An 18687-nucleotide genomic window follows, 5' to 3' on the forward strand; every position below is an offset into this window, starting at 1 on the left:
GGAGTGGAGGAAGAGGAGGAGGAGGAGGAGGAGAAGGAGGAGGAGGAGGAGGAGGAGGAAGAGGAGGAGGAGGAAATGAAGAAGAAGAAGGAGGAGGAGGAGGAGAGGAAGGAGGAGGAGGAGGAAAGAAAGAAGAAAGAAGAAGGAAGAAGAAAAGAGGAAGAGAAGAGGAGTTGGAAGCTAGCAAAGTTTGGTTCAGGAGGTTTAAGGAAAGGAGCCATTTCCACAAACATCAGCACTTGAGGTAAAGCAGCAAGTGCTGATGGAGAAGCTGCGGCAAGTTATCCAGCAGATCTAAGATTATTGATGAAGGCAGCCACACTAACAGATTTTCAATGTAGATGAAACACCCTTATATTGGAAGAAGATGCCATCTAGGACTTTCATAGCTAGAAAGGATAAGTCAATGCCTGGCTTCAAAGCTTCAAAGGACAGACTGACTCTCTTGTTAGGGTCTAATGCATCTGGTGACTTTAAGTTGAAGCCAATGCTCATTTTCCATTCTGAAAATCCTAGGCCCCTTAAGAATGATGCTAAATCTACTCTCCCTGTGCTCTGTAAATGAAACAACAAAGCCTGGCTAATAGCGCATCTGCTTATAGCATGGTTTACTGAACATTTTAATCCCACTGTTGAGACCTACTGCTCAGAAACAAACAAAAAAACAAAAAACTCTTTTGAAATATTACTGCTCATTGACCATGCATCTAAGCACCCAAGAGCTCTGATGGAGATATACAAGAAGATTAATGTCGTTTTCATGCCTGCTAACACAAAATCTATTCTGCGGGGCTCATGGATCAAGGAGTAATTTTGACCTTCAAGTTGTATTATTTAAGAAATACATTTTATAAGGCTATATAGCTGCCATAGTGATTCCTCTGATGGATCTGGGCAATGTGTGCAACTCACTTTATCATAATATTTGCTTTATTGTGGAGGTCTAGAACTAAACCCACAATATCTCTGAGACATGCATATATATATATATATATATATATATATATATATATACACACACACACATATATATATACACACATATATATATACACATATATATGTGTGTGTGCCTGTGTGTGATATATATATGTGTGCGTGTATGGTGTATGCATATATGTATATGATGTCGGTGGTGATAAGTGCTCTGAAGACAAATAAAACAGGACAGAGAGTGATGGATGGTGGAATTATTTTAAATAAGGTGGTCAGAGAAGGCCTTTCTAAAAACATGATATGTGAGCAGTTGAAGTGGGAAGGGAGCCCTGAGCATATTTGGGCATAGAGCATTCCAAGAAGTAAGAACAGTGAGTGCAAAGGCCGAGACAGAAGTGTGTCTTGGCATTGCCAGACCTGTAAGAAGACCAGTGTGGCTGGAGCATGTGAGAGAGAGGGAAGAAGATGGTGGGAGGGAGAAAGTCAGAGAGACAGCAGATAGACCAAGGCACAGTGGATGGGCTGTCTGGACAGACAGGATGGAGGCAGCCTTGGTTAACACAGGGCCTCTCTCCTCCTTTCCCAGCATGGTGTCTAAGTCCCAGAGGGCACTAAGGGGTCAAGGCAATGAAAGTAGTGTGCCCGGAGGGACAGTGTTTGGATGTGGTTGATGGTCCTCGAGGCCTCCACTGCATCCTCCTGGCTCTGCACTACTAGCCTCTATGTCCACTTTCCACTCCCGACCTCTGGGCCTTTTCTAAGCCACAGCAGACAGTTGGCTTTCCCCGTAACTTTGCTTGCAGGGTGCTGAGCAAAGTTCAGAGGAGAAGCTGGTTTCTGGACCCTGGCATCCCTTTTTCCCCTGCTTTGCGTCTGTGATGGTTAATATTGTCAACTTGATTGGATGGAGAGATGCAAAGTACTGTTCCTGGGTATGTCTGTGAGGGTGTTGCCAAAGGAGATTAACATTTGAGTCAGTGGGATGGGAAAGGCAAACCCACCCTCAGTCTGGGTGGGCACCATCTAATCAGCAGCTGCCAGCAAGGCTAGAATAAAGCAGGTAGGAGAAGATGGAAGAGCAGATTTGCTGAGTCTTCCAGCCTTCATCTTTCTCCTGTGCCAGATGCTTCTTGCCCCCAAACATCAGACTCCAAGTTCTTCAGCTTTTAGATTATTGGACTTACACCAGTGGTTTGCCAGGGGCTCTCAGGCCTTTGGCCACAGACTGAAGGCTGCACCATCAGCTTGACTGAAGGCTGCACCATCAGCTTCCCTACTTTTGAGGTTTTGGGACTCAGACTGATCCACCACTGGCCTCCTTGCTCCTCAACTTGCAGCCTATCATGGGATTTTCCCATGTGATCCTGTGAGTCAATTCTCCTTAATAAACTCTCTTTCATATATGCATATATCCTATTAGTTCTGTCCCTCAAGAGAACCCTGAGTAATACAGCATCCTTGCTCCTACTTAAGGCCACACTACTGCTGGCTTGGCCCACCATCATGTATATGCACCAGTTTCAAAATCCCCATGCCTTCCTTGAGCTCAGGAATTCAGGCTGAAGTCAACTGATTAAGTGAAGAAGTAACATGTACATTGAAATATGAATTAAGGCCAGGCATGGTGGCTAATGCTTGTAATCCCAACACTTTGGGAGTTCGAGGCAGGAGGATCACCTGAGGTCAGGAGTATGAGACTAGCCTGGGCAATATAGCAGGATCCCTTCTCAAAAAAAAAAAAAAAAAAAAAAAAAAGCCAGGTGTGGTAGCACATACCTGTTGTCTCAACTTCTGGGGAGGCTGAGGTGGGAGAATCACTCAAGTCCAGAAGGTTGAAGCTTCAGTGAGCCATGATTGTACCACTGCACTCCAGCCTGGGCAACAGAGTAAGATCATGACTCTAATAAAAAGAAAAGAAAGAAAAGCAAGGAAGGAAAGAAAACAAAAGAAAAGAAAAGAACCCTCCATGGAAGTTAGTTGCTAAACAAGGTAAATCTCTAGGTGAACATGGAAGAGGAGTTTTTCCTTTTAGCAGCTTCTTACCTATTTCTCCACTCTGGCAGGTGAGCGCGCACGCACACACACACACACTCGCATACACACCAGCACACCCCTGCATGCTCCAGAAGAGCAAGGATCAGGAATCTGGTCCCAGCTATTGACAGATGGCCACTCCTGTTCTAAATGAACTGCCGGCCTCAGCCTCCCTTTCATCTCAAAGGCCATTTGCCATAACCTCATTCATCTGTGCAGACTGTCAGATTCTCTCTCCCAGACTTCTCCTGTGACCTTCATTTTATTCTCTGCTTGTGCCTGAGTGTGGCAGCTGAACTGGATTGATTAAAGTTTTAGCACTGTCTTGTTTTAATTCAAGAGCTAAACTGAGCATTTAAATGAACTCGCAGCAGGACTGATTGGCAGGCTTCTGGAATCTGGTTAACATTCCTCCTGAGGCACTCTTACCCCCCTTATCTCTGCTTTGTGTCCGGGTTGGTTTCTGGGTGAAGTTCACTGTTGGTTTAAAATGACATCATTGAAGCAAGTGAGAGTAGACGAATGTTCACTTCCATCCATCCATCCATCACTGGAGACCCTGGGTTCATTAAGCATGCGCCAGGCACAGTTTCCCTCTACATCCCATAATTCATCCATGGGTCTAATGAACCAAGATGGAGTTTGTCAGTTTCCCCCAGTTTGACTAGATGGGACAATTCTTTGGTGCTCAGAATCTTTTATCCTATAGAGAGAGACTGTGAGGGGAAGAGAGAGCAAGTCCCAGCACAGTGACATAAATGTCAGTGCACATCCATTAATCATTTCTACCTACAAACACAGTGCCCACAAGAGCTGGGACACTGAACCCACACCCTTTCTTCTGCAGGTCTTGGTCTGATTGCTATTTTTCTGGGAGTCACCTGGCCTCTCCATTCGGTTATCCCACTGTAATTGCCTGTGGTTGCTAAGACAGAGGAGGGAGCATGGGAGGACAGGCCTAGGCATCCATCACCCAGGGCTGGATCAGGCATATAACTTCATACCATGCCCCCTCTAAACTCTCAAGGGCCTTCTCCTCCATCCATCCATCCATCCATCCACCCACCCATCTGTCCATCTGTCCGTCCATCCATCCATCCATCCATCCATCCATCCATCCATCCATCCATCCATCCATATATTTAATTCAGCAAGTATTTATCACTTGCCTTCTATGTAACAGGTACTGTGCCAGATGCTGGGATTTTTAAAAACATACCCAGGAGGTTGTTCTTATTCAGGGATGGTGTGTTAGGCTGTTCTTGTATTACTGTAGAAAAAAAATACCTGTGCTGGGTAAATTATAAAGAAAAGAGGTTTCATTGGCTCACGGTTCTGCAGACAGTACAGGAATCATGGCGCATAGTGCCTGCTTCTGGTGATGGCCTCAGGAAGCTTCCACTCATGACAGAAAGTGAAGAGAGAGCAGGCGTCTCACAGGGTGAGAGCAGGAGCAAAAGAGCGAGTGGGGAGGCACCACAGTGTTTTAAACAACCAGATCTCACGTGAATTCAGAGCTAGAACTCACTGGTCACCAAGGGGATGGCACTAAGCCATTCATGAAGGACCCGCCCTCATGACCAAACACCTCCACCAGGCCCCACCTCCAACCCTGGGGATTACATTTCAGCAGGAGATTTGAAGGGGACAAATATTCAAACAATATCATATGGTAAGGCCAGCAGATTAGGAGATGACCACAATTGAAAAGATAGTTTGTTACTTACGGTTCCCAAGAGAAGGCAACACACCATGCCACACGATTCAGAGCCACACAGGGAGGCACCAGGTCGTGTCAGGAGGCAGGAGTGAGGGAAAAGCATGGGCAAAGTCTTTTCTTCATTTGTGGTTCTCAAGGGAAGGAACGGGTGAGGCAGGGTAAGCCACTGAGCAAGTTTAGGATTGGATAGGCTGAATAACTTCAGCAGGCTCTGGGCTATCAGGGTGGTCCCTAGTTGAATGGTATGTGGCCCTAGGGTGACTTCAGGCAGGAGGATAATGTCTAGGGTTTCCTAACCCTGATGAAAGGAGCCAGTTTGGGGAATGGACTCGGGATGAGTTGGTTTGCATATTGAAGGCATCTTGCAGGCAAGTTTTTTGCTACCTGTAGGAAATAGCCAACCCTGGGAAGGGTAGTCCCTTCCTGGGTCCACATGGCTCCAAGATGTCAAAGCATCCTAAAATACAGAAAACGAAAACGTGATTAATACATAGGGTTTCAGAAAATGATGTCTGCCCTTAAAGACTTCACAGACTTCAAAACAAACAAGAGTTTCATAGCAGATGGCACAAGCTGTGCCAGTCACCTTTGGGGATGTCTGCCCCGCCACAACCTTCCCATTCGTGGGAAATACACCCCAGATCTAAAGGGGTGGGCTCCTCAGTGGCCGGCCAGCTTTATAGTTCATGGCCCATCCCCCTGGCGGTGGCTAATGGGACCAAGATGGACACATGGTCCCAAGCTCAGCCAATCAGATTTCCTCTCCCACTAATTTGGGATTGTGATTCAGAGACCCGTAGACCTGTGCTGGCGGGAACAGCAGCAGGTAAACACAGGAGCCAGGAGACAGTCTGACTTCACCGTATGTATACCTGTGATCTCCAACCCTGGGTGCACAGTGGAGTCATTGGGAGTTTTTAAGAAATACTGAGGCCAGAGTCCCAATTCAGACCACTTCAATCGGAATCTCTGAGGATGGGGCCTAGGTGTCCGAGCTCCTGTCCCAAGTCTGACTCACTCCTCACACCCACAAAAGTGAACTGTCCTGGGCCTGCGTCCCTTCTCCAGGAGCACCACCTCTGGCCCTGGCCCTTCTTGCTGTGTAGAAGTGACACAGGACTGTGCTATGATTGTTGTGGATATTCCACACACACATAGACTCATGGAGCACAGCAACGGGGAGGGGGCATGCTTTAAATTAACACATAACATTCGTGCATTTGCAGGGGGTGCATATGATCTTTTGTTGCATGTGCAGAATGTGTAATGATCAAGTCGGGATATTTAGAATCTCCATCACCTTGAGCACTTATCGTTTCTATGTATTGGGAACATTTCAAGTCTTCTCCTTTAGGTATTTTGAAATATACAATTCATTGTTATTAATTACAGTCACCCTACTCTGCTATTGCACATTAGAAATTATTTCTTCTATCTGACTGCACATTTGTACCCATTAACCACTCTGTCTCCATCCCGTCCTCCCCCACATACACACAAACATTTCCCAGCCTCTGATAACTATAATTCTACTTCCTACCAGAGGGAGCATTTTTTTTTTTTAAGATGGGGGCCTCACTCTGTCACCCAGGCTGGAGTGCCGTGGCACCTTCTTAGTTCATTGCAGCCTCCAACTCCTGGGGCTAAGCAATGCTCCTGCCTCAGCCTCCTGAGTACCTAGGACTACAGGCTCAAGCCACCATATCCAGCTAACTTTTAAAAATCTTTTTGTAGAGACATGGTCTCAATATGTTGCCCAGGCTGGTCTCAAACTCCTGGCCTGAAAGCCATCCTCTGTATTTGTCCATTTTCACACTGCTAATAAAGACATCTCCAAGACAGGGAAGGAAAAGAGGTTTAACTGGACTGACAGTTCCACACGGCTGGGGAGGCCTCAGAATCATGGCAGGAGGTAAAATGTACTTCTTACATGGTGGTGGCAGGAGAAAATGAGGAGGAAGCAAAAGTGGAAACCCCGGATAAACCCATCAGATCTCATGAGATGTATTCACTATCATGAGAATAGCATAGGAAAGACCAGCCCCATGATTCAGTTACCTCCCCCTGGGTCCCTCCCACAACATGTGGGAATTCTGGGAGATAAAATTGAACTTAAGATTTGGTGGGGACACAGCCAAACCATATCAGCCTCCCAGAGTGCTGGGATTACAAGTGTGAGCCACTGTGCCTGGCCCAGGGGGAGCGTGTTAAATCAATGGTCTCCCACTCAACTTCTAATAAAATGAATGTCCATCAAAAGAAGATGTGCAGTGCACCCAAGAAGTCAATACATCAATTAACCAAGAAATATTTTTAGGAAGAGAGATGAATAAGAGGAAAGACAAGATTCCTGGCCTGGGGGAGAATTTAGTCCAGCTGGAGAGGGCTTTAGATGTTGATGTAGATATATACACATATAAATATGTATGCACGTGGACAGTCTACTTGATTAACATTAGTAAACCAAGCATGATACCCACTGGAAGAACGGCACTCCATGTGATCAGAAAGGAAAGATTCCTCTGGGCTGGGCTAGTCCAGGAAGACTTCCTGAAGGTGGGGGCATTTAACCTGGTCTTGTGAAGAAAGGTGAGTTTCAAACAGGCCTATGGGTCAGGGTAACCAGCTCTGTAGGTGCTTGAAGGACAGCCATCCTCTGCACTTGGTGTGCAGAACAGGCCCCATCAGAAGGCATTCTCAGCCACAGCCTCTGTCTCTGTCCTCCTTCCCCACAGAGTGAATTTTTTATCACTCAAGCAAACCAGAGAAACTCAAAGGCTTGGACTAATAATGGCAGTCCAAGTCCAAGCATGGGTACGGACCCAGGTGAGGTCCTCTAACCTCTCAGAAAGCAGGTATCAGGAGACAAAGGGGGTGATTGGGTAACTAGGGGAGACAGGAGACCTGGACTCACCACTGCACAGATGCTACATTTCAAAGACACAGGTGCATCAAACACTGGGACCCAGATCCACTCACAGTCCAACTGTGCCCCTTCTTTAAAATAGCTGCTCTAGGGAGACAGAGATGGAGAAGAACTTTGCACTCACTGCTCACTCTTCCCAGGAGCTAAGCCTAAATACTGAGGACCTGGACTAAGAATAAAACCTAGTCATGGCTGGGCGTGGTGACTCACACCTGTAATCATAGCACTTTGGGAGACCAAGGTAAGGGGACAGCTTGAGGCCAGGAGTTCGAGACCAGCCTGGACAATATAGCGAAACACTGTCTCTACAAAAAATAAAAATTCAAAAATTAGCCAGGTGTGGTAGTGCACAACTGGAGTCTCAGCTATTTGGGAGGCTGAGGTGGGAGGATTGCTTGAGCCCAGGAGGTCAAGGTTGCAGCAAATCATGGTAGCTCTGCTGTACTCCAGCCTGGGCAACAGAGTGAGACACTGTCTCTTAAAAATAAAATAAAATAAAACCCAGTCATTCCAAAGGAAATGTCTTTCCTCTATTTCCATATTCGCAAATCCCTCCCCAGCTCTAGAGGAACTAGCCATCCCGTGAACCGTCTTCCCTCTGAGTCTCTTCTTCTTTCCCTCGGCTGATTCCTTCATCCTCCCATTCTCCCTCTCTCCATCTCCCTATCTGGACCCCTTATTCCTCAGCTGCAATCAGCTCCCAAGTATTCGGCCTGCAATTCCTGAACATCCACCCGGCACTGCTAAGCTTTCAAACCCACAGCCTTGGGTCTGAGTTTCAGGTCAGGAGTGTCCCTTTCTCCTGCCCTTTGAGGGAGCTCGGATTTCTACCCATCCACTTTTAAAATATCCCTTCCCTCTACTCAGTTTGAGAATAACATCTGGGGACTGATGTGTCTGAATCATCCCGACTTGGGGCTTGGTTTCCCCCTCTGTACAATAGAGAGTGGACTGTGCCCTCTCTCTAAGGATGACCCTCTGCACACATCCCATCCTGAGTATGAGCTTTTTCCAGGACGGCAGGTTATTTGCAGCTGTAGGCTTTCAGCCACACTCGCTTTGCTTCTTTCTGCTGCCGCGAAAGATTTTCCATGCCACTAGGGAGTATAAGTGCTCCTCACATGCATTTTTGAAAGACCTTGGAAACCTCTGCATAAATCAGTAGAAGTTCATTTATGGTTTCAGAATATTCTGGCTAATTTGTCTGGTATCAAAGATCCTGAGCCTGAGCCTTCAATTTCCAAGCTGGGCCCTGTAGGGGTCCGCTGCATTTCCCTTGCATGTTTGTTTTGGCTGGCCCTGAAATTCGACCCGGCCACAAGGAGACCTTTATCATTATTCAAAGAGATCTTCCCCTTCCCAATGACACACTCTTTGGAGGTTTGACTCTGAGCCAGTGCTTCTTCCCCTTTTAAAAAACCAACTGCAAAGATAGAGCTCTTCCTTCCAAGCCACCAGGTCGCAGGTCTCAGATTTCAGCCTTGCCCTGATGTCCTTCCTGTGAGTTTGAACTCTGCTGTGCCAGCATGTAGGTCCTCCCAACATCCTCCTGCTGGCCTTATGTGGGCCAGGGCAGGCAGTGTACAGAAACAGGGACCCACTGATGGTGATGCAATGAAAAAAAATAACCTGGCAGTCTGCATGTTTGAGCTTTCTGGGGTGTCTTACCAGAAATCTCTGTAGAAACATGTGGCTGACATTGTTAGCAATTAGCCCAGTGTCCAGCCCCAGAGGCGATTTTACATCCTTCCTGGCTATGGTTTGAGATTTCGTTGTTTGATGCTCCCTGCATTTTGCTCTCTCAGTATTTCCTCTACCCCGAATCATGTGGCCAAGCCTTAAACTCCTGTCCTTTGAGGACAATCAGAATGACACCTTTAGTGTTTGTGCCTTACTTTATGGCCTCATGATCTTTTGCCCTTTGGAGTTCAAAGGTCACATCAGGCAGCAGGCCGGGAGGTTTTTGATGTGACCTTTGAACCCCAGAAAACAAAAGAATGGAGGCCCACAGAGACCATCCATCTAAAAAATGATCCTATAAAGAATGCAACTCAATCAGCCCAGAGCATGCAAATCACATAACATTTTTATGGAGCACCCTGCTAAATCCAAACTTACAGCCAGAAGAAGGGAGACAAACCCCATGATCCCAATACATAAATCAAAGCTTGAGAAAAGCAAAGACATGAGTTTACAGCTGGCTAAGAATGGAAGGATTTGCAAGATGTGATTTATACATTTGTTTCCTCCCCTCCTCCCACCCCGTCTACACACAAACACACACTCACACACACGCTGGTCAATACCACAGCACCACAGGGAAATCCAGCATTTTCCTTTCCAAAGGTTTGCCCTGTGCTAAGTCTACCATGGACAGACATGGGAGAGCAACTGAAGGCCAAGAGCTTCCTCCCTGGCCACCAGAACCATCCTCAGAGACAGGCAGAAAGTCCATAGGGCAGGCAGCCAGATAAGGAAGATGAGGACTTGCCATATAGGTAAAAGGCTGGCCCCACAAAGAAGGCCACATTCTGTAGAACCGATGTCACCTCCCCTACGACAGAGATTGTCCCTCAATAGTCCTTAATACCTGGCACACATGTCCCCAGGGCAAAGGTCAGACTAATTTCTGAATTGATGAGAAATATTGTTCAAATAGTTAGAGAGCTGAGCAGGAGGTGCTCCTGTTTCTCATGACTATTGAAGTTTTGGTTTTTTAAAAAAGAAATATTTAAGTGTGTTTCTAGATGTCTAGATAACATGCTGATGCTGGGTAATAGATCTTGAGAAGTCTGCCAAGTATGTCTGTAGTAGCAAATGTTCAGAGACCAGAACTGTGGAGTATGAAAAAGAGATCCCCTTTTAAATGAAGATTGGGTTTGCAATTAAAATGTGTGTCTTCTTTCTTTTCTTTTTCCTTTGTTGTTGTTGTTGTTGTTGTTTTTTAAGACAAGATCTCACTGTGTCACTTAGGCTGGAGTATAGTGGCACAATCACGGCTCACTGCAGCCCTGACCTCCTGGGCTCATGTAGTCCTCCTGCCTCAGCCTCCCAAGTAGCTGGGACCACAGGTGCATGCCACCACATCCAGCTATTCTTTTTAATTTTTTTGTAGCAATGAGGTCTTACTTTGTTGCCCAGGCTAGTCCCGAACTCCTGGCTTGAAGTGACCCTCTTGCCTCAGCCTCCCAAAGTGCTGGGATTACAGGTGTGAGCCACCGTGCCCGGCCTTTGTGTCTTCTACAGTGAAACTGAAAAATTGTGTAGGTACATCTAGATCTTCATCATAGATGTTGCATCTGGAAGAATCTCTGCTCTGTCTCATCCAGGTTCCTCCTTTCTTTTTAACTTTGCACCAGATTCTAATGTCTCTGGGAGCAATGAATATATTTTTAACTCTGTCTGAACAGTACCACAGCTGTGTCTAATAAAAATGTGCCTTCAACAGTGGCACCCCAAAGCAATTTCAGATGAAATAAGAATCCTAGAAAGGACCCTAGAAAGAAAAAATCCTGGCCTTAGAATTGGAAGACTAACTCTGTGTGACCACGGTCAAGTCGCTTCACCTCTTTGAGCTCCCATTTCTGAAAGTTGAATGGTCCTGGTGCTTTCTGAGGGCCTGCTCTGCACAGGTCCTGCCCAGGTGCCGGGATAACCTCTATCCTGTCAGATTTAACACTGCATGACTTCTCTGTTTCCGGGGCATCTTACTTAGACACAAAAGAATGAACTAAACAGCTCCTCCTCTACCCCCGTTCTTTAACTCGGGGATTTCACAACCTGTTTCCTACTCAAAAGAGGCAAAATGTAACCCAGTGGACGAAGCCCCATTTTCCAAATGATTCCTAAGCAGCAAACATGATGTTGAAATGTTCCGCAAAATTCTCCGTGCAATTTTGGAAGCCCAGTCTAAGTAATATATATGACTGCTGCTTAAGCTGCTCAAAAATAAGATTAACCAGGGTCTCAGAGTCTTTCTGGCCCAAGACTATTGTGGCTGGAAAGACTAGGAAATTATCCTGGCTAATCTCAACCTCTTTACACATTCCACACGTGCTCTGGACAGGGGCTAGGGGACACTCATCAGAGGTCACAGGGCTAATTAGGCACAGTCAGGACCAAAGCTCAAGCTCCTCCAGTGCCGGTGCACACTAACAGCTACCCCAGTGCACACTGGGCCATGGCACTGGCTTCTTACCCATCATCTTGGTTCATCTCTACAACAAAACTGTGGGTAGATGTTACTATTGCATGTCAGAGATGAGGTGCTAGAGTCCTGGGAGGTTCAGTTACTTGCTTAAATCTCACAGCTGATACGTGAGGAGCTGGGATTGGGCTCAGGCTTTGTTTGATTCCAGGCCTGTACTTGTAAGCACCCACCTCAGCCCTGAGACCCCATCTCTATGCCACAGCGTGGAGCCTCAAACGCAGGAGATGATGAGCTCACAGAACCTGAGCGGGAACAGTCCCAGAGGAAGGGAAGAAGGGGGCATGCAGTGAGTTTAATGGTGCCCCCCTAAGAGATCCTAACACATCCTAACCCCCACAACCTCTGAATGGGACCTGTTTTGGAGAAGGCAACTTTGCAGATGTAATAATTTTAAGTATATCTTGAAGAGATCATCTGGATTATCCAGGTGAGTCCTAACCCAAATGACAAGCATCCTTACAAGAAACAGAAGAGGAGCCGGGCACAGTGGCTCTCACCTGTAATCCCAGCTACTCGAGAGGCCAAGGTGGGAAGATCGCTTGAGCCCAGGAGTGCAAGGCTGCAGTCAGCTATGATAAAAATTAAAAAATAAAGTAAAAATAAAATCAGAAGAGGAGAAGACACAGACACAGGAGAGAAGGCCATCTGAAGATGGAGGCAGAGATGGAGCCATGCAGCCACAAGCCAAAGTATGCCTGGAGCCACAAGAAGCTGGAAGACCCAAGGAAGGTTCTGTCCTGGCCGTGCTGACGCCTTGACTTTAGGCTTTCTGGGCTCCAGCATTGTGAGAGAATAAATATCTCTTGTTCAAGCTTTGGAGGCCTGCACAGCATGAGAGTCGTTGGGTACTTAGGCTTCTGAGGCCAAGGCATTAGGTTCTGCAGAACTGAAATCTCCACACTTTGGTAAGAATGGGCGCTGAATAGCTCCCTGGCAAGTCAGCCCCAGCCCCAGCTGTGCTCTTTACCATTACACAGTTTCTAAGAACAGAAGGCCTTTTGCCCAGTGGAATCCAGTTCCTTACTCTTAGTAAGATTTGGCAATTGAGCCAAGACATATTCTAGCCTGAGTCAAATATCTAGATTGATAAATTGTCCAAGTCAGGTGTGTGTTGGGGAAAGATTCTTCACTTCAGTGAAGGTTTCTTATAGATCCCTAACCCTCCCAAATACATGTTCAATGCAATTAGATTTTTAAAACTTCTGTGATATGGTTAGGCTTTGGTCGCCTCCCAAATCTCATCTTGAATTGTAATCCCCATAATCTCCACAGTTCCCATGTGTCAAGGGAGGGACCAGGAGAAGGTAACTGAATCATGGGGGCAGTTTCCCCCATGCTGTTCTCGTGATAGTGAATGAGCTGTCATTCACTATCACGTGAATGGCCGGAGATGACCTGCTTGGGAGCTCAGGCCACCTCAGGCCACACCTGGCTACAATCCAGGCTGAAGAAACTGATAAGTTCCAAGCACACCAAGGAACCTGCCCAAGCACGAGAGTCAGGAGCTCTTCCTTCACTTGGCACATCTCCTTCCTGCCATCTTGTGAAGAAGGTGCCTTGCTTCCACTTCGCCTTCTGCCATGATTGTAAGTTTCCTGAGGTCTCCCCAGCCATGTCAAACTGTGAGTCAATTAAACCTCTTTCCCTTATAAATTACCCAGCCTCAAGCAGTTCTTTATAGCAGTATGAAAACAGACTAATGCATTCCATTTCAATGGACACTTTCAGAAACACACTTCTATGTAAAGCAAGTTCCATAGTACAGACTTCCTGCTTGTTCCCAATGGGTCCTTGGGTTATAAGACTACAAAGGCAGAGGTGGCTGGGCTTCCTTATTGAAACTTGCTGGCTCTGAGACAGAACATTCCAGCAGGCAGACAGGAGATGAGGATGCTTCATCACTTTAGCACTGATGGACTGAATGCTTCTTCCCTGGATCATTGTATCCTAGAAGCCCAGTCTGAGGATGTGAATAGCAACATCTACCCACAGCTTTACTGTAAAGATGAATAGAGATGATGTGTAAAAAGCCAGTGCTCTGGACTGGCGTGATCATGCATGGAAGTAGCCATTATTACAGGCTGGGAATGGAGGAACATGTGCTTCAGTCTTGACTGTTCCTAATTAGCCGTGTGTACCTACTTTTCTCATCTATAAACGGGAATGAGCATCTGCCCTAACTAAGGGGCAGATTTTAAGGGAATGGCACAGACTACTTCTCAGGCTGTAAACTGGGGACATGAATGTTTTTAATTGTCATCCTTGACACTTGATTCTAGTGTTTTCAAATATTTACCCAGTAAAACAGAGCTCAGATCCTCCTTTGCTCATGCTGCTGTCAGAAGCCCAGATAGCACTGTTCTGGTGGCCAGAGATGAGGTGCTTGGGAGCTCAGACCACCTCAGGCCACACCTGGCTACACTCCAGGCTGAAGAAACTGATAAGTTCCAAGCACACCGAGGAACCTGCCCAAGCACGAGAGTCAGGAGCTCTGCCTTACATATGTCATATTTTTTCTATCTAGTCCATATTTAATAAACCCAATTTTTTAAAAAAGTAATTGAGTCTCAATCCTCAGAAGCAAATCTTGGAAATATGGAAATATTTGAAGATGCCTCCAAAGCAGATAAAAGGAAAATAGAGGGTTTCAAAAATAGCACCTTATGCAAGATTTTTGATAAAATGAAATCCCTATAATATAAAATTACCCATAATATAAAATTCCAGAATACATAGTAAGACTTCTGACAAGGAATAGAGTCAGACACTGCTTTCACCTATGACCCATGCCAAGAAAGAACTACCTCTCATTGGGTGTTGAAAAATCCTTGTAAATATATAGTTTGGAAGAAATATAAAAGCCCTACTTTCCTCTGATTTCAGAATAAAGACTCTTCCTCCATCCTCTGACTCCCACAAATTTCGGGTGCACACACATGCACGTGTGCTCACACACACATGTGCACACATGCACACACACACACACAAAATGAACCAAGAAAGGAAGGAAAAGAGGTCAGGAATGAGAGAGCCCACTAATGGATTGGCTTAAGTATAGAACAACATCCCATCACTATTCTAGAAAATAATCAATCGAGCACTTAATTTTAAACATAAAAGTAAGCTGCCAGGAGACTGTTAATAGATAACCAAATAAATTAACAGTTGTAGGTGGGATTTGAAACCAGGTCAGATTTTCCACCAAGCTCCAGGCCCTATGCATACAAAGGGCCTCACCAGCTTGGGCACTTGATCTCACACCGTTTCAAAGTGGGAGATCTCCTTTTAGCCAATATCCCTTCTCAGCGGGCTTGTCACTTCAGGGGATTGTTCTTTGTGCGTCTTCCATAAATTTTATAACACCACTACTTTAAAATATTGATGGGCAACTTGGCCTTGGCCCAGGCCCACAGTGGGTTAGCATGGACATGAAAACCTTCAGGAGAGCAGAAACAGGAAGAACTCATTCCCCGCTGCCGTTTCGTAAGGGACAATTGTGTAAGTGCGGTGGTTACCTGAGCTGGAGACCCGCCCAGCTTTGATGGATGGCTCTGCCCTCTGGGAGGCTGCTGAAAGCTGTTTGGGGACAGGAGGGCACTCAGGACACACACAGGCAATACTGAGGCACCTGTAGACCCGCAAAGGGTAAGTAAAATCCACACATAATCCCCCAAGTTGTTCTAACCTGAAACTCAACTTTCTTAACACTCAGACTTTTTGCAAAGTTATTGATAAATAAGAAAAAACGGCTTTGTCATCTGTCTCTTCTTCCTATGCCCATCAATCCCATTCTTCCTATAACCCTATCAAGGCAAGCGACCAAAAGTAAATGGTAACAAGGAACAGAAAAAGCAGGACAGGCCGGGTGTGGTGGCTTACACTTGTAATCCGAGCACTTTGGAAAGCTGAGGTGGGAGGATCTCTTGAGCCCAGGAGTTTGAGTCCAGTCTGGGCAACATAGGGAGACTTCATCTCTACAGACTCACACACACAGAATTAGCTGGCCATGGTGGTGCATCTGTAGTCCCAGTGATATGGTTTGGATTTATGTCCCTACCCAAATCTCGTGTAGAATTGGAGGAGGGGCCTGGTGGAAGGTAATTGGATAATGGGGGCAGATTTAACCTTGGTGATCTCGTGATAGTGAGTCCTCACAAGATCTGATGGTTTAAAAGTATATGGCACTTCTCTCTCGTTCTCTCTCTCTACTGCCACCATGTGAAGAAGGTCTTTGCTTCTCCTTCGCCTTCTGCTGTGATTGTAAGTTTCCTGAGGCCTTCCAGTCATGCTTCCTGTTAAGCCTGCAGAAACTGAAGTCAATTAAACTTCTTTTCTTCATAAGTTACCCAGTCTCAAGTAGTTCTTTATAGCAGTGTGAAAACAGACTTATCCACCCAGCTACTTGGGAAGCTGAGGCAGGAGGATCACTTAATCCCAGGAGGTCAAGGTTGCAGATAGCCAGGATTGTGCCACTGCATTCCAGCCTGAGTGACAGAGCAAGACCTTGTCTCAAAAAACAAAAACAAAACAGGACAAGAGAACTGATCCCCTAGATTCCTGCCATCACACTCTCTTCATAATACTCCCAGAAAAAAACTATAACACCACTAAGAACAATACAACAATAGTGTGCTAACCAAATTAATACAAGTTAATAATCACTACCATTTATTGGGCCTTCAACACACATACACACACTCATGCACACACACATATCCAGGCACTGCACTGTACTAAACACATTACATATATGATCTCATTTCATCCTTTAAAAAAAAAATCTGCAAGAATAACCTTTGATTCAGACACACACTTCCAAGAACTTTTCCTATGGAAATGATCAAGGATATGTCCAAAGATTTTGTCTATAAGGATATTTGTCAAAATCATTGTTTAGTAATATGTCATGACAAATAAGACATGTCCATGAGATGTTAAATGAGCAATACAGAGTATAGAAGAAACATATGAGTATTTTTGTAATTTTAAAGTATGCATAAAATATGTGGGGTTAGTTTCATCAAAGTGTCATAAGATCATGGGTAATTTCCCCTTTTTTATTTATCTTACTTTCTACATTTTAAAATAATTTTTAGTAAGAAAAATATATTTTAAAATTATGACCTAGGTACTATGTCCAAATATTCATAGATGTTAATGAATAATAGTCCACTACAGATACAAAGCCCTTTCTAGTCTACACTCTGGTTTTACACGTTGTCTCAGATGATTCTCACACCATCTTTTCAGGTGGGCAGAGCACATGTCTTATAATGCTAAATATTTTTAAACATACAAAAAATAATTAAAAGGCTGGGTGCAGTGGCTCATGCCTGTAATCCCAGCACTTTGGGAGACAGAGACAGGAGGATCACTTGAGGCCAGGAATTTGAGACCAGCCTGGGTAACATAGCGAGACCCCATCCCTACAAAAAAAATTTTTTTAATTAGCCTGGTGTGGTGGCATGCACCTGTAGTCCCAGCAACTCAGGAAACTGAAGCAGGAGGAGCCCAAGAGTTTGCGGCTGCAGTGAGTTAAGTTATGATGGCACCACTGCACTCCAGCCTGGGCAACAAAAGGAGACCCTATCTCTGGGGGAAAAAAAAAGAGAGAGAGAGTAATACATCGAACCAAGAGCCTTTCCCTGTGACCCACAGGCAGGCACACTCAGGCCTCTCTGAAAAGAGGCTGCCCTTGGCTGTGGTCCATGGGGTGTCTGCTCCAGGCTCCCAATGTCCATTGTGAGGGTGCTCCATCTGCCGTGAAAATAATCTGCCTTGTCAGTCCTTGGGCTCCCCACGCTCCCATTACTTCTTAGGTTCTGTAGGATTCTGCTCTGCTTAGGACAGGAAGGGAGCAAGGTGGGGAAACATTCCAGAATACATAGTGAGTAAGGCCTCTGACAAGGAATCGAGTCAGCAATGTGCAGGAGCTGGCTCATGCTGGCTCAGGAAAGCCAATCTTTAACAACTCCTCCCAACTCTATGATCAGTAATGTAATGTTGGTAGCTTGGAGCCAGCAGCAGTGGTAGTATTTACACCATGGAAATCAGCAAATGCTACAAATCAGGGTTCCTTTTTCTCCCAGAGAGCCCGTTGTTAAACATTTATCAGCACACCACTGGATGCAGTCTCAGAAAGAAAAATTCATATATTCAAATGAAGGTCAATCCCTCCAGACCCCTGCTGTTTTTAAGCAGGACTACAGCTGCACAGACTAAGCAGGCTGTGACTGTTGTTTTAAAATAACATATTATTCAGAAAACTGTTTATGTATTTATAAACCTTGCCAATCTGCCCACTCTCCATCCCTCCTTGAGGTCACTTAAGTTTGTTTCCTTTTGCTGTGTTTTCCCCAGAGTCAAAGAAAGCCCACCTAATACAGTTCTTTTGTTTATAAACTTGGTGGACCCAAACAATCTTTGAAACAGACAGCCCAGCTCTGAGCCGGGACAGAAGAATGTCCTGCTCACCACGGCAGTGCCCACGTCTGTGTCAGACAACCCAGTCTTGCCCCGAAGTCAGACTTCGCTGAGCGGAAAGGCTTGATAACGTGTTTGCCCCGTCTTCCGGCTTTCCAGTCGTTGGGCCGTCTTCACTGGTGCTTCCTGAACAATCTCTACACTGCACTTGAGGACGACTCAGCTGAGAGTGAAAACATGATCAGGAGATAATTTGGCCCAGATGGCTCTAATGCAGGCAGGAGCATTTGGCTGTGCATATCCTTAGTCTAGGGAAACCCATTTAAATTTTTTTGAGAAGGGAATGTAACCAAGCAGCCACGTAGCCTCAAAATGCTACCTCATGTTTTACAGCTGCAATGAGATGTCTGATCACGCTCCTGAAGAGACGTTCGGCTC

The sequence above is a fragment of the Pongo pygmaeus genome, chromosome 17, assembly GCF_028885625.2.
Source record: "Pongo pygmaeus isolate AG05252 chromosome 17, NHGRI_mPonPyg2-v2.0_pri, whole genome shotgun sequence".
Taxonomy (NCBI): Eukaryota; Metazoa; Chordata; class Mammalia; order Primates; family Hominidae; genus Pongo; species Pongo pygmaeus.